The 16,189-nt window shown below is 35.0% G+C and overlaps 1 non-coding gene across 1 annotated transcript; it reads right to left on the bottom strand.

Annotated features, from left to right (window-relative positions):
* Positions 1 to 218: 218 nt before the first annotated feature.
* Positions 219 to 321, bottom strand: LOC127214581 (U6 spliceosomal RNA). The gene has a single exon (XR_007833869.1). It is a non-coding gene; the product is annotated as a U6 spliceosomal RNA (small nuclear RNA).
* Positions 322 to 16,189: the final 15,868 nt, after the last annotated feature.

Genomic DNA, 16,189 nt, shown 5'->3' with positions numbered 1-16,189 from the left:
GATACTGTGTGTAGCTTTAAGTGACAAAAGAAATGCAAAAATAGTTGAATTGAACACAGACAATTTCCTGAGCCCAGATCCCAAAACACTTAAGATTTGAGATTATATATCCTAGGGAACATGCAAAACTCTAATACATCATTTATTTATTTTTTTAATATTTCACTACTATTGCTTTATGGCCTTTTGGAGAAAATTTACTTGCCAGGAACTATGATAAAAATAAGAAATATTTCACTAGCATAAGTGTTGTCCTTGTATGGGACCCATACTATAATTTTCTGTGTCATTGCAAATATAATATATGTGCTATCAAAGCAAGCATTCTTATTCCTAAATTCCAATATTTTTACATCTCTACTTGTCAAACTATATATCATAGACACCATAAACTACAAAGAGTTTAGGGGAAAGAGAAAGTATGTTTGAAGGTCTAAATTTTGGTGTTTCCTATGCAGATATTGAGAGAATTTTTGAAGTTTGTATAACTCTAAACTCTCTAGTAAAAAATTAATGCCTACCATTTCAATATGTCACATAATCAGAAAAAAAAAGAATAGTTAAGATGGAGGACAGAGCTGGTGAATTACTGCCTCCAAAATCAATATAGAAAATAAAAATACGATAAAAGTACAACAGCCAACAATCTGTGGGATGTGAAAAGAAGCTGGAATAAATACAAGAGGCATAGGCAATTTAGTCAATCATATTACAGCAGAGATTTTCCTAAATTTAAAGGAAAAAATCAGAAATTCACACACAGGAACCATTTAGAACCTCAAGTAATCATGAATACAGAAGACTCTCTTCATAATACATTATAGTAAAGATGTCAAGTATACAAAGCAATTAAGAGTTAAAGGTATAAGGACAAAATGCCAATTCACCTACAAAGGTAGAAGTTACAAAATAATATTAGATCTGTCATCAATAACTCTCACAGCCAATAAATAAAAGAAAGCCTCAAGAACAAAGCAGTGATGAAATCCCATCAGATAACTAGCTGAACAAAAGAAAAAAGGACCAGCAAACACCTTAAACTAATATGGAAGAAAGTTACATAAAAATTAAAAAAAAAATCTTTCTGCACCCAGCCTGAAGACAACCAACAAAATTTTAGAACTTGTAAGCATCTCTCAATAACCATCCTAACTAACACAAGTAGCCTCAATCCTTCACTAACAGACATGGGTTAGCTGGCTGGTTGGATTAAAAAATACAATAGATTTTCTATTATGTCCAAGAGCATAACTTACTTGAAAATACTGAGAAACAAAGCATAGAAAACAAGTGAAAGGAAATTGAAAATACATTGGGGCAACCTTTTATAATGATGATAAGATATGTCAACACCACTTCTGGCACTTACATTAATTCTTCTCCTCCATGAAGATCTCTTAGGCTTGGTGTGAGGGATAGGATGAGTATGCTCTATTTAGGACTATCTTAGATAGTTTTTTATTGTGGTATACAGCTTCATAACCAAGGGACGTTATAAAATAAAGCAGATAATTGGAGACTTGGAGTTTTAAAGATTAATAGTCCTAGGAAGTATGGCAACAGACAGACAGGCATGGTGCTAAAGAGCTTACCTTTTAATCTACAACAAATAATAGTCAGAGAGAGATTAGAAATAGTGGAAGTCTTTTGAAAACTCAAAGCTTGTTGCCAGTTATATATCTCCTCCAACAAGATCATACCTCTTACCTAATTCTTTCCAAACATTTCTACCAACAGTGGACCACTTATCCAAACACAAGAACCTATGGGTGAACCATTTTTATTCAAACCAACACAAGGACTCAGCACCTCACAGTCTTTTATTTTCTACATATTGACTACTGAAGGTTTCTGTGTGTGTATGTGTGTATTAACCGCCATCTACTGAAAAGAGAAGATCCTATGGTGATGACTGAGACATGCTCTGATTTATGGGTATAGCAACAATTCATTGGGGATCATTTTACTACCATAACTACTTAGTAGAATAATACAACCTAACTAGGCACAGGTTCCTAGCATCTTAATCAGTGCCAGATATGGGTTCCGTATCATGAAATGGGCATTATTTCCAATGAGAAGGTGGTTGGTTACTTCAATAACATTCATATCACTCGTGCATCATAGAGTATATTTTATCAGGCATGTCATTATTGTAGTTTGTAGTATCCAAATCTGGGCTTGTATTTATTATATGGATCATCACTACTCTGAAGACTGAATTAACAAACAGAAAGAAATGAATAAAACACATTTTTATTTTCACCAAAACAGCAGTTTAGTTATTTACTCAAGAACTTCTGATTCAACAGAAATGTCCACCAATGAACTTTGAGATTTTCAAAGCAGGACTATTTTGTTTAATGTTTTAAAAAATTCTTACTTCTTGGCAGAAAAAAATTTAATGAGTACACTAATTTTTAACTTTTTAGGATTATCTCTTTCATTAGAAAACCATGTAGATTAATTAAAACACCTTTGATGATCTTACATATGATTCATGCATTTATATTGTAAAAGCAATTAAGTGTATCCCACATTACCAATGAGCACAAGTAATTTGGTAGGAAAAAGTAAAGTCAAATGGGTAATCATTCTGTAATAAGACCCACCAGCCTCTCATTTAAACACAGAATAAAAATAAAAGCAGAAGAGAAAGATATCTTTCTCACAAACACAGAGATACTACTATGAAATTGATTAAATGGAGGATTTAGAACTGTGAAACAAGATTGAAGAACAATAAAAGAAATATTCAACCAGAAAATTTCCCTGTGTTGCTTTTACTAAGGGGCAATAGGATAAGGTACCACCAGCCAACTGAAGCCTATTGCTTACTTTTATACATCAACCATGATAAATACTCAGTAATTCTGCCTTTAGAGTTAACTTTTAAGGCAGTATGTACATGAATTAGCGATATTTTATAAAGTACATGAGCAGATGAAGACTTTGGAAAATAAGTGATATAAGCAAATAATTGATATAAGTTCTTATTATTTGAGTGATTAAATAATAGTCACTTATATCATATAGTAAATCTACATGAAAGGAGTAGATTTGAAGTTAATCCATGTCCCCCAAACTAAAAATTGTTATGTATCTCTTAATTATACTTAAATAATCAAGTAACTATAAATGCACATTGAAAATAATTTCATCTAAGAAAATATATATCTTTAGTTGCAATATTTATAAACAAATCAATTCCTTCCTTGTTTCTACAGACTTCTTACTTTTCTTTTTAAGACTATAGGGATGAGAGAAAGATGGTGTCTTAGTAAGAGCTGTAGGGACTGTCTTAACAATACACAAGAAAGAGAAAAGCTATTTGTGCTCTTGTCTGACTTCAAAAGAGTCAATCGAATCAAGCACAGGACTATAGTCCTGTTTAATGCATCAAAATAAAGAGACACACAGAGAGTATAGTACTTAGGTAAAGAATGAGGATAATTAATTTGTCTATAGTTAGAGAGGGACAGACACACTTACAGAGTGAGAGAAACAGAAAGATACAAAGACAGAGTGAAAGAAGACAGAAATAGAGACAGACAAGGAGAGAGAAAGAAACAGAGACACAGAAGTTTAAGATCAGCATCAGACTTGCAACCTAGTATTAGGCCTGGAATGATGCAATGTGGGTACCTGGATTTCTCTGTTTTCAGTTATTGGAGTAGTCGGTCTCTTGCAGTGTATCATTTTATGTAAGCCACTTGATGAGACATCTGGGTCTACCCTAGTCCTTGGGAATGCTGGAGGTTAGATTGATGATGTTACCAGGTACTTTCCAGATTATTTGGAATACTATAATACCATATATTTAGAAGAAACATGAGCAAAAGTATAATAAACAAAACACATAGAATACCTCAATATGAGAGAAATTACTTAGAATGATATACTTCAAAAGATGTTGTTATTTAGAGTTCTATAAATGAAATAGTGACAACACTCCACGAAATAACTCTAAGCAATCGAATTAGTTTGGGCTATCATAAAAAGAAAAGCATCCAAAATCACCCCCCACATGCACACACAGAGGCACAAAACAGGACTAAATATTAATTCTATATCACAGATGAGGTCAGAGGTCAACAAACATCAACATTTTACTGAATACAAAAAAAAGCATCTATGGACAAAGCAAGATAGTCTGTCTTCACCCTTACACTTCACATAGTTCTGATATTCTTATTTGAACAATCTGGTAAAACACAGATGTAAAGCACAACCAATTTGGAATTGGAAGGATCAAACTGATATTCTTTGCACATAACATGATTTTACAGACAGCAAAAAAAGACAAACAAAAATCTCCACATGAAACCTTGTATAACAAATAATATATTCAAAAAAAAGTTGTGTAACAACCAAATAAAACTTAGTATCATTGCTGGCTATCAACAGTGGATTGAGTAAAACTGAAATCAAAAGAGAATCCTACACAAATAAAAACATCTAAGCTATCCTCCTTTACAATGTTTATTTAAAAAAAAAACAATTTAAAACCACAAATGCAAAAAATACCCACAGTGGGAAAAAAAACAGATATCAAAGAATGCAAAGATATCTCATGTTCATGCTTTCATGGGTAGACAAAGTGATATAATTAAAAGATTGATATAAGGTCTTTATGTGTGTACTAATATCTAATGCGATATCTGTAAAAATACCAAGAAAATACTCTACAAAATCTGGTATAAAAATCTAAAATTTATATGGAACTGCACAAACACACACAACAGAACATGCACACACACACACACACACACACACACACAGAGAGAGAGAGAGAGAGAGAGAGAGAGAGAGAGAGAGAGAGAGAGAGAGAGAGCACAAAATGAACCAAGCTGAAAGCATTACATTATTTGGCTTCAAAGCATATCATAATGCTTTTATAGCCTAAACATCATTGTACATACATTTTTTTAAATGGATGCATGCTAATGAAATGGAATAGAGATTCCAGAGGAAAGCTTGTTCATTGACAGCCAAACTGTTTTTACACTTTCAACACACATAGTGGAAAACTGAATGTGTCCATGCTGAAATATAAAAGTAGGTGGTAATATCACATCAGCTACAAAAATCACTTAAATATATTAACACTTGAATGTAAAACCAGGAACTAAGCTATTATAAGAGAACACAAGATCATTTTTAGTAGTTTTTTCTTTCTTTCTTTCTTTTAACAAGACCCTAGAGCCAGGCATTGGTGGCACACAACTTTAATCGTAGTCCTTGGGAGGCATAGGTAAGTGTATCTCTGTGAGTTCCAGAACAGCCTTGTCTACAAGAGCTAGTTCCAGGACAGCCTCCAAAGCCACAGAGAAACCCAGTCTCAAATAACAAAACAAGGCAAAACAAAACAAAAAAACAAAAAGCAACAACAACAAAACCAAAACCCCTCTAAAGGCATAGCAACAAGTAAAATGAACATAAAAAATTGTATTACACTAAAAAGGTTTTACACATCAAAAGCAACAATCCACAGAGTTGAGCAAACACCACAGTAAGGTAGAAAATCCTTAACAAATGGTAGGATTGAAAGGAAGTTATGTTTAGACTTTAAAGTAATTCTAAAAGCTTAATAGGAATAAGAAGCCAATAGAAAGCAAATCAGAAACAAAATTGTTTATCAATTGAACATAATAAGACTGCCTTGTATAAAAAAATAAAATAAAATACCCTGTGCTGGTGAACACATTGGGAAGCATGAGAAAGGGTAGAAAGAGGGTGAATAAGATCAAGGTACCTTGTATATAGGTACAAAAATGGTATAATTGAAATCAATTATTCCTTTTTTTTTTTTTTTTTTTTTTTTTTTTTTTGGTTTTTTGAGACAAGGTTTCTCTGTATTGCTTTGGAGCCTGTCCTGGAACTAATTAATGAATAAAACAGGAACCTTTGTAGAATAGCATTTGAACTATATCTTATTATAGCCATATAGAAAGCAATATTTAGTGATGTGGATAATGTTCTTGTTTACTGTAAAGACTTGCCATTCATATTGATTTTATAAAATGCTGATTAGCCAATAGACAGGCCAGAGGTATAAGGCAGGCTACCAAACTAGGAGAATTCTGGCAAGAGAAAAGGCAAAGATGCAGTTGCTAGCCAGATACAGAGGAAGCAAGATGAGAATGCCATGCTGATAAAAGATACCAAGCCACGTGGTCAAACATAGAATTATGAGTTAACAAATGTCTGTTAAATCTATATGTAACCATTCTTTTTATATTAACAAGCCCAGAGATTAGCGTTTCCAGAATCCTTTGTGTCTCTTAAGCCACAAATTCAAAATTAAATAAAAACTAATAAATAATACATTTAACTGATTAAAAAAAGAATTATGAGTTAATTTAGGTTGCAAGAGTTGGTTAGTAATAAGGGTGATTAACAACCCAAACAGTTTATAATTAATATAAGCCCCTGTGTGTTTATTTGGGACTGAACTGCTATAAGACAGGGCAGGACAGAAACCTTCATCTACAATGTAGTTCCCTCAGTTTAAAATAATGGACCCAATAATCCTTTCTGGGTATTCTAACTAAAGAAAACCAGAATGCCAAACAGACATCTGAATCCCCATGTACATTGCAACACTGTCCACAGCACACAAATAGAAACAACTTACTGTCTATCCAAGGTCAATGGATTAAGTTTAGGCTGGACTAAAGGAAAAAATACAATCTCAAAAAAGAGCTTGCTTCACAAGAATAAAAGTTAAAGTTGGAGGCCCAGAATCCCAAAAAAAGACTTAAGGAAGGGATGTGGCCCACATTTTTTTGTCTTGTGTGAGAGACAGAGATAAGAAATTCTCAGAGCAATTCAGCTGGCCAGATAGCCAGCTCAGGAAGAAACTCTGCTGTAACACAAAAAATAAAAACTCAGAGACAGATATTGAGGCTCAAGCTGGTGGTCAGATAAACAAAGCAGCCAGCCACTAGGGCTTACCTCTACCTCATACTGAAAGGGCTGTCTTGTCCTCAGCATGTCTGGAGACTAATTCCAAAATGAGACTCTGCTTTTTTCTTTTACAACTCTCAAATCCTAGGATTAGAGGTGTGGAATTACAAGTGCTGAGATCTACTTTGTGGGTGCTGTTTTTCTTTTAGACTGGATCAATTCTGTGTACCTCAGTATGGCTTAACAGTGATCCATTTGAACTAACAGAGAACCATTTGCCTAGCTCCCCGAATCCTGGGGTTCAAGGTGTGCCACCATTGTCCAGCTTCTATAGCTAATTAGTATGGTTGGCTTGCATTCTGATATTTCAGGCAATCTTTTTTAAATCATAAATAATGTGTCAACACACACTGCATCTAATATAACACAGGGATTGACTGAGCAAAGTACACATGAACACACATACATAATCATATGCATACCACATACACATGAAACCATACATGCACACACACACACACACACCACATGCACACACATGCACATACACAGGCCACAAATGTATACAAAAACTATTCAATAACGTGACATATATATAAGAAGAGAGGAATATTTAGCCATTTAAGAGTAATGCAGTTCTGCCATTTGATACAACACGGGTCTACATTAAGTATATTAAATTGAGCACACAAAACTAATAATTCATGGTCTCCCAGATGCAGCATCTGGAGCTAAAGAGATGGTATCTCAGCAGTTAATAGAATTTGTTGCTTTTTTCAGAGGACCCAAGGGGTTTGTTCCATATCAGTCAGCTTGCAACTACCTGTAGCTCCACAGAGGATTCAGTGCCCTCTTCTGGCCTCCCTGGATATCTAGATTCACACTCACATAGACACCAGCACGTACACAGAGACACAGACATAGACAGACACAGAGGTGACACAGAGGCTGACACAGACACATATCACACAGACACAGGTGACACAAACACAGACAGACACAATCACAGACACAAACATACAAAGATACAGACACTGACACTGACACAATAGTAACACAGAGACACAGAGACACAGTCCCACAGACACAGACCTGATACACATGCATAATTAAAAATATGAATCAACTTTTAATGTACAACTTTAAAAAGTCAGTTTTCTAGAACTTGAAGGAGAATGGTGGGTATTAAAGACAAGGGAAGGGCCAGTTGGAGAATGATTGTGGTAGATTGAGCAATGAGTAGTTAATTACAGTTTCATAGATAGAGGCCTAGTACACAATCACTGAGTAAGATGAGTAGTTAATAATGTACTCAATATTTTCAAAGGCTGGAAGACTCTAAAGAAATGTCCAGATACCTACAAGGATGACCTCAACTAACAATTGGAGCAACAACGGAGAGGCTACCTTAAATGCCCTTCAGTGATAATGAGATTGATAACTAACTTTTATGCCATCATAGAGTCCTCATCTAGTAGCTGATTGAAGCAGAAGCAGATACCCACACCTAAACACTGAGCTGAACTCCTGGAATCCAGTTTCAGACAGGGAGGAGTGATAAGCAAAGGGGTCTGGACCGGGCTAAAGAAACCCACAGAGACAGCTGACCTGAACAAGGGGAGTCAATGGAACCCCAGACTGATACCTGGGAAACCAGCATAGGACATACTCAGACTCCCTGAACATGGGTATCGGTTGTGGGATATGGGAGGGAGGAAGAAAAAGAGAACTAGGATTTATATGTAAGAATATTAAAATATATTTAAATAAAAATGACATTTAAAAACAAGGATTTTTTAAAGCTTTTACCACAAAGTAATGACAAATGTTTGAGGTAATAAATATGTCAAACATTGTTTAAGCATTATGAAATTACTATAAGACTTACAGCAGTACATGGTACCTGACAAATAGCATAATTCCTATTTTGTGTATTAATTAAAACAAACAAAAAAAGAGCATATTGTTAATTGCCCAGTAAAATTATTCGTTAAAACAACTTAGCTTAATAACTCATTAATCTTTATAGATTTACTATTGATTTTCTTTGAGTTACTGTACATAATTCAGCACAAAACTGTAATTTTTCACTTATGTAACAAATTATTTTGTGATATTTACACAAAAAGTGTTTCCTGAAAGTATATTTAATTCCCTTGATACAACAAAAATATTTCTGGAAAATAAATGCCACCAAGCTTTTTTTTATACTTATAGTAATTACATAATTACCCAATAATAATTATCTAATATATGTATTCAACAACTATTTGAATATATGTGATCTTCACAGGGTGATCTGTAGCTTATGTATAAATCATTAAAATTACCTATATTGAGGATTTGCTGTATGAATGTAAATAATATGGAGGTGGTACTATTTATTATAGTACTCCTGTAATGTTTTTAAGATTTTATTTTAAATTTAACTATTTATATTATGGATATGTGTGTTATGTGTATTTTGGATATGCTTGCTTGTACAAATGGGTGTAGTTCTCATGAAAACTTAGGAAGCATCAGAACCCCTGGCATTGCAGTGGTAGGCTGCTGTGAGCTGTCCTACTAGGTGCTGGGATATGAACTTGAGTCTTCTGCATTGGTAGCACATGCACTCAACTGCCAAGTTATTTTTTCAGTCTGCCTTTTTAATTTTTAAGACATTGTATTTCAAAGGATACATACCTCAATTAAGAAAGTAAGAAACTACTTAATTATCACAAAAAAGAAAATCACTCCTCATTTGTAAAACATAGGGAAATTTAGAATGAAAAAATCAAAATTGTTATACTTTTTACTTTGCATTTTCATTTCTGAAGGGAGAGAAGGAAGAGGAAAGGGAAAGAAGACCTTGGACATAGGAAGGAAAGTAGAAAAGTGTGGCAACAAAATCTTCATTTAGGAAAATACTCAATCCTTTTTGTCACCATGTATTATACTCACCAGGAGGCTGAGCATGGACTTTTAAGATTTACTAAAACTCTTAATAATAAAACATAGCTAGATCATCAAGAAAATGAAATAATTTTATTACTGTTTAGGATAAAATAAGACTTATTTATGTGAAATGTGTTACTTTATGGAAATTATTGAGTAGGTGATAGCTTGTTTAACATGGGAAAATTTGAAGCTATACTACAAATGGCTGAAGTTTTAAGAAAAACCTAACCTGCAATAAATCTTTCCTTTAGGATATGGTGTGAGAGAGCTAGAGGTCATTATGTTAAATGAAATAAGCCAAGCACAGAAAGACAATCACCACATGCCATCATTCATATGTAGAATCTAACAACAAAAATGGCTGTCATACAATTTGAAAAAAGGACTAGAAGATTGTTAGAAACCTGTGCCTAAAACAGGTGAATGGGGGGAATTAGAGAATGGTTGATATATATATATATATATATATATATAGATAGATAGATAGATAGATAGATAGATAGATAGATATATATATATATATATATATATATATATAGTGTTTGTCATGCAAACAGTTTCAGGTCTCCTGAAACTGGAGTTACAGCCAGTTGTGAACTACCACATGGGTGCTGGAAGTTGTTCCCAAGTCCTCTGGGAAAGCAGTCAGTGCTCTTAGCAGCTTAGCTATCTCTTCAAATCCCTTATTAATTTATTTAATGAGGAATAAAACCTGTTGGCTCTACTGCATGATAAGAATAACATTATATATAAAGGGGTTTGAGTAATTTAATCACAAGGCTATAAAAATATTTGAGAAGATAAATATATTTACAATGATTTAAACATTACATGATTATACATGAAGTTCTCCACAGCACATGGGGAGTGGGGGGGGGGAGCAGTGAGTGGAGAGGGAACTAGAAGAAAGAGAAGGGGAGAAGAGGAAAGCATGTGGGATTAGGAAGATTGAGTCAGGGGAGGAATTGAAGACAGAAAAGAGAAGAAAGAGAGAGGGAGAGAGAGAGAGAGAGAACATAAAAGAGGGAGCCATTATAGGATTGAAGATAAAACTGAACCTAAACAAATGTCCAGAGACCTACAAGACTGACTCCAACTAACAATTTGAGCAACAATGGAAAGGCTACCATAAATGCCATCCCCTGATATGATATCAACAACTAACTTATCCACAATCATGGAGCCCTCATCTAGTACCTGTTGGAAACAGAAGCAAACACCCACAACTAAACACTGAGCCCAGCTAGAATCCAGACACAGAGAGGGAAGACAAGACCACACTGCAAAAACACATAGAGACAGTGGACCTGAACAAGGAGGAGCTAAACGGCCCCCAGACTGATAGCTGGGAATCCAGCATGGGACTGACTCAGACCCCCTGAACATGGGTCTCAGCTAGAAGGACTGAGCAGTGTAAGGTACCTCAGACAATGGAACCCGGATGTATCCCTGGTGCACAAAAGGAGCTTGCAGGCACATACCCCATGGAGGGATACTCCCTTAACCTAGACTCAGGATAGAAATCCTAGTCCCTACTTCAAATGACTTGACCGATTTAGATGACCCCTTCTGGAGGGCATCACCCTACATGTGAGGTGGGAGGGGATGGGAGAGGAGGGTGGTCGGGGTGCATGTGAGGGGGGGGGGGAGAGAGGGAAAGAAGGAAGGAGGGAGGGAGACGGAACTGGGATCTATATGTAAAATAAAATAAATAAATGAATGAAAAACATAACTACACGGAATTTTCATTTGTCTGTTAAAAGATCCTCAAAATAATAAATTGGAATATGTGTCAGAAAGTAACTAATAACTGTTTAACTATTATCTTAAGTGAATTCTCAAGATAAGACACAGATAAATAAGAAAATCTCTACACAGCATATTTCTACTCAACAAAGAAATGATAGGCTATCAGTCAAATACTGCTACAAGGTAAGCGTACTGTTTCCAATTCCCTGTTACCAGTGCAGTTTAAGAAAACTCTTAGCATGGATTTACAGAAAGAGTTCAACAGCTAGAAAGATACTGGCTCAAAAGATCTTTCTTCCCTGCACAAACTTTAGGCAAAAAAAAAAGTGTACTTAATAACTGATTTCCCCCAACTTATGGGCAAGGAAAACAAAGGTCATTTGAATGCACAAAGCTTCAGAAGCAAGAGACTTCAACCTTCATAGCAGTAGGAAGTGAAAAACTGCATCTGGTTTTGCCTGACTACATTGCAGATGTAATGTCAGCTAGAAAAGTTGGTAGAATCAGTACAACTGTTGGCCCTTCAAAGCAAAAGTCACATGTTTTTTTCACACTTAAAAGATAGCATATTATCATATTAATTCTAAAATAAATAGATTCAGCAGATTTTATTTACATACTGATATTTTTACAAACATATGATATATATATATATACATATACATAATTTTTCAGGAGGAAGCCATGGTTTTAAAGGGAGTGGGAGGACATGGGGTGGCTGGATGAAGGAAAGGGATGTTATATAGTAATATTTTAATAAAACATAAGAAAAATATTAAGAGTATCAAATTGAGTTAGTGTTCACATTTTTCCCCACTCCAAATTTTCTCTCATATTTACTTGTCCCCCTAATTTCTAAAATAATTTTAGTAATAGTCACCTAAAGCCTTTCCACATTAAGTAACTTTTATGTCTCCTTTTATTGCCTCTTATTTCTCTTGAATGAGATGATTTTTTCTGATTTCTCACAATTATAGTAATTTTTATATTATTATTTTAGAAACTGGAAATGACCCTTTGTTGTAATGATTTCTTGCATTAGTTTTCCCTAAATATATGTTTTCTGGTACATATTCCTATGATTGATGAACCACTAAATCCTGTAAATGCTTTCATTGGCAATTATTACAGAGTTATCTGTGCTTGTGGCTGTAAATAAAAATGACATAAAGGGCTTATCATTTTCTACTCACTTATTATTGGTATATTTCTCTCTGATTTTCCTCTCCAGTTTTTTCCCCTCTGACCCAGATTTTGCAGTCATGTAAACTGGACTGCTCATCTCTTTCAATTTCGGTATGCTCACACCATCTGGGAAGTTGTGTAAAGCAACAGAATTTCTATTTAGAGAATTTCTTATCCTTCTGATTTTGTTGTCTCCCTGTTGTATTCAACTAGTTGTTTTCCTTGTGCTGTATATAGAGTTTGTCATTTAATAGCGGGGTAGCTTTCTTCTATGACATCGCATAATTCACAGGAACAAAATCCCAAATGTGTATGACTTGTGACACATGTTGTGAATATATTTAAAAAAGTACCAAAGGTGAACAAATTCATGCTTTACAGTAGAAATACATTTATATAAAATTCATTTTAACTATGATAGAGAAATACTAGTTATTGTTTCCTGGTGCTTGGATTTAAGTGATGAACAAAAAATATTATATACTATGTTTATAGACAGCACAAAAATTTTCCTAAGATTATGTTATATAAAATGTTTCTCATGGTGTCCTCTACACTCCTGGTTTCTACAGTGTTTCCTGTCCCTAGTGTTTGGTTGTGGGTCTCTGCATTGGCTCCCATGACCAACTAGAAGAGCTCATAGGTACTCACAGAAACTGAGTAACAAACATCAACCCTTTATGAGTCTGAGGTAGGTCCTTCTCATATGCCTTATGTTTGTGTAGCTTGGTGTTCTTTTGCAATTTCCCACAATGTGAGTAAGGGGTGTGTCTCTGACTCTTTTCTTTCCTCTTGGCATCCTTTGTTTTACATGGTTGCCAGGTCCAGTCATGATAAGAGTCCTATTTCATCTTGTTAGACCATTTTGGGTGAATATCCCTGTGATTCTTGCTTGGGGGGGCAGAGAAGGAGTAGATATGGGGGAGAGGGGACTGGGAGAAGTGGACGGACTGGAAACTGAGGTCCATATGTAATGTACTAGGAAACAATAAAATTTACAAAACAAATAATAACCCTAAATAAAAATTTAAGGTACTGAGAAACTGGAAAAGAATGTTTTTGTATGATATAAAAGGTCCATTAGAGAAAAGTTGAAGAATAGAACTAGGAACCATTGAAAATATTTATGCAAAAATATCCATTTACTCATTCCGTATATTGAAATTAAAATTAAAGCTGGAAATTTGGCTCAGTGGTATAATCTCCTTCCTTTCTTCCCTCCTCCAAAAGAAAAAAAGAAGAGCAGATGCATGCATCCACACTTCTACAGTCAAATACATAGAAAAAAAAAATCAGTTCTTCATTTTATTTAGAAGCAAACTTAATTTACATATCGATTCCCCCATCCCTCTCCCATCCTCCCATGCCCCCCACAGACCCCCTCAGCCCACTTCCCACAAACACCCAAAGGCTAGTGAGACCTTCTGTGGGAGATTATCAAAGTCTGTCACATCATTTGGGGGGCTAGAGCCTTCATCTAGTAGCTGATGGAAGCAGAAGCAGGTACGCACAGCTAAACACTAAGCCGCACTCCTGGAATCTAGTTGTAGAGAGGGCAAAGGGAGGAGGAAAGAAGTCAAGACCAGGTTGGAGAAACCCACAGAAATGGCTGACCTGACCTAATGAGAGCACAGGGACCCCAGTCATAAAGTTGGGGAACCAGCATTGAACCAAACTAAGCCCACTGAATATAGGTGCCAGTTAGGAGGCCTTGGCAGCCTATGGGACCTCTAACAGTAGAACTAGTATTTATCCCTAGTGCACAAATGGACTTTGGGGGGCCTATTCCCTACATTTCAGCCTAGTTCTTCATTCTTTAAGCATGTTTAAATAAAATTCCAATATTGGGAAACTTAGAGACATGAATTCTTGTATATTAGATGTTTATACTTGTATGACTAATTAAAATTAGTGCTCCTGAGCAGTACTAAAAATAAAAAGCGACTGTAAGTAAATGTACATACCTTGAGAAATTTGTGATAATAAAAATTTAAAATGAAAAGGAATTATCTAAATTTCTATGAAACTTTTAAAAAATATTCTGTATGATTGGTTATATTCTATTTATACCATGTTATAAAATTAAAGTTGGCTTATAGAGTATCATTGTTATTTGTTTGCTGTATCTTGTTGTTCTTTTAAAAAAATTAATTGTTTAATTTAGAAACAATCTTATTTTACATACCAATTCCAGTTCTCTGTCTCTCCCATCTTCCCATGCCCCTAGCAGTCTCCCCATCCCAGCCCCATCCACCCTTCAGGGAGGGTGAGGCTTTCATAGAGGATCATCAAAGTCTGTCAAATCAGTTAGGGGAGTACCTAGGCACTGCACTGTGTATCTGGGCTGAGAGAGTATCCCTCCATGGAGAATGAGCTCCCAAATGTGCATTTATGCACTAGGGATAAACACTGGTTCCACTGTCAGAGGTCCCATAGACCTCCCAGGCCACCTTTTTATTATTATTCTTTGCTATTTTTCAAGATCCAAGACACTGCAAAAATAAGTAGTCAATAAAAATTGAGACACTGGATTAACAGATTGAAAGTGGACACATTATTTAACTCTGCCAAATTGAGAAAAACTTAAATACACTGTAAAGTCTAAAATTTTAATCAAAGTAGAAGCAGTTAAAAAAAATGAAGTCTATAACATAAAATCTTGTGCTTTAGAGTAACTGAGGAAGACACAGGAATTCAGCATACCAGCAGTTGCTTCAGACTATCTGCTTATGCACTCAAAGTTGATGCAGGTCTTAGACTGGAATATACTCTTAATAGGACAGTATTTATTTCCCTTAGTGTTCCTTATGCACAGTGGATTGTATTTGCAATAAGGATATTTGGAGGAATAAAATGCTTTGTTTCACTAGTTTTTTTTTTTTTTTTTTAATAAAGTTGTCATACTAGGGCATAGAAAGTCTAGAACCTACAACAAGAAATACAGAATGGGAACTTTAGGCCTTCTCAGCAAGTTAAATAGAGTTCCTGTGCTTGGAATATTCCATAGACCTGTAAAAAATGAGAGGAAGATTTCTCTCAAGACAATGGGAGGTAAAGATGCAGCACAAAGAGAAGAAAAACATGCAGCTCTAAAAAGCCATGCCATACCAATATCAATATACCAAAGCAGCTGGAAGTACTAAGATTGAACTAAAGATAAAAATAATTAACACTGTGATTTTGCCTTAAAAGTACTACTGTGCTAATAAATCACACAACCAGAAAACATACTTCTATCAAATCAAGAGAAAGATATAATCTCTTTACATGAAACTGTTATTACTATATATACAGCAAAGGAAATTGGCCACAGAAACTCCTGTTTCCTAAAAATAGCACCCCCAATTAAGTCTAAAACTGAAAGAAGAGTAGTTTGAGGCACCATATTTTCCCACTACAGAAGCCC

Source organism: Phodopus roborovskii, unplaced genomic scaffold (genome assembly GCF_943737965.1).
Source record: "Phodopus roborovskii unplaced genomic scaffold, PHOROB, whole genome shotgun sequence".
Classification (NCBI taxonomy): Eukaryota; Metazoa; Chordata; class Mammalia; order Rodentia; family Cricetidae; genus Phodopus; species Phodopus roborovskii.
Note: the sequence above shows the minus strand (reverse complement) of the source record. Positions and strands in the feature narration are given on the sequence as shown.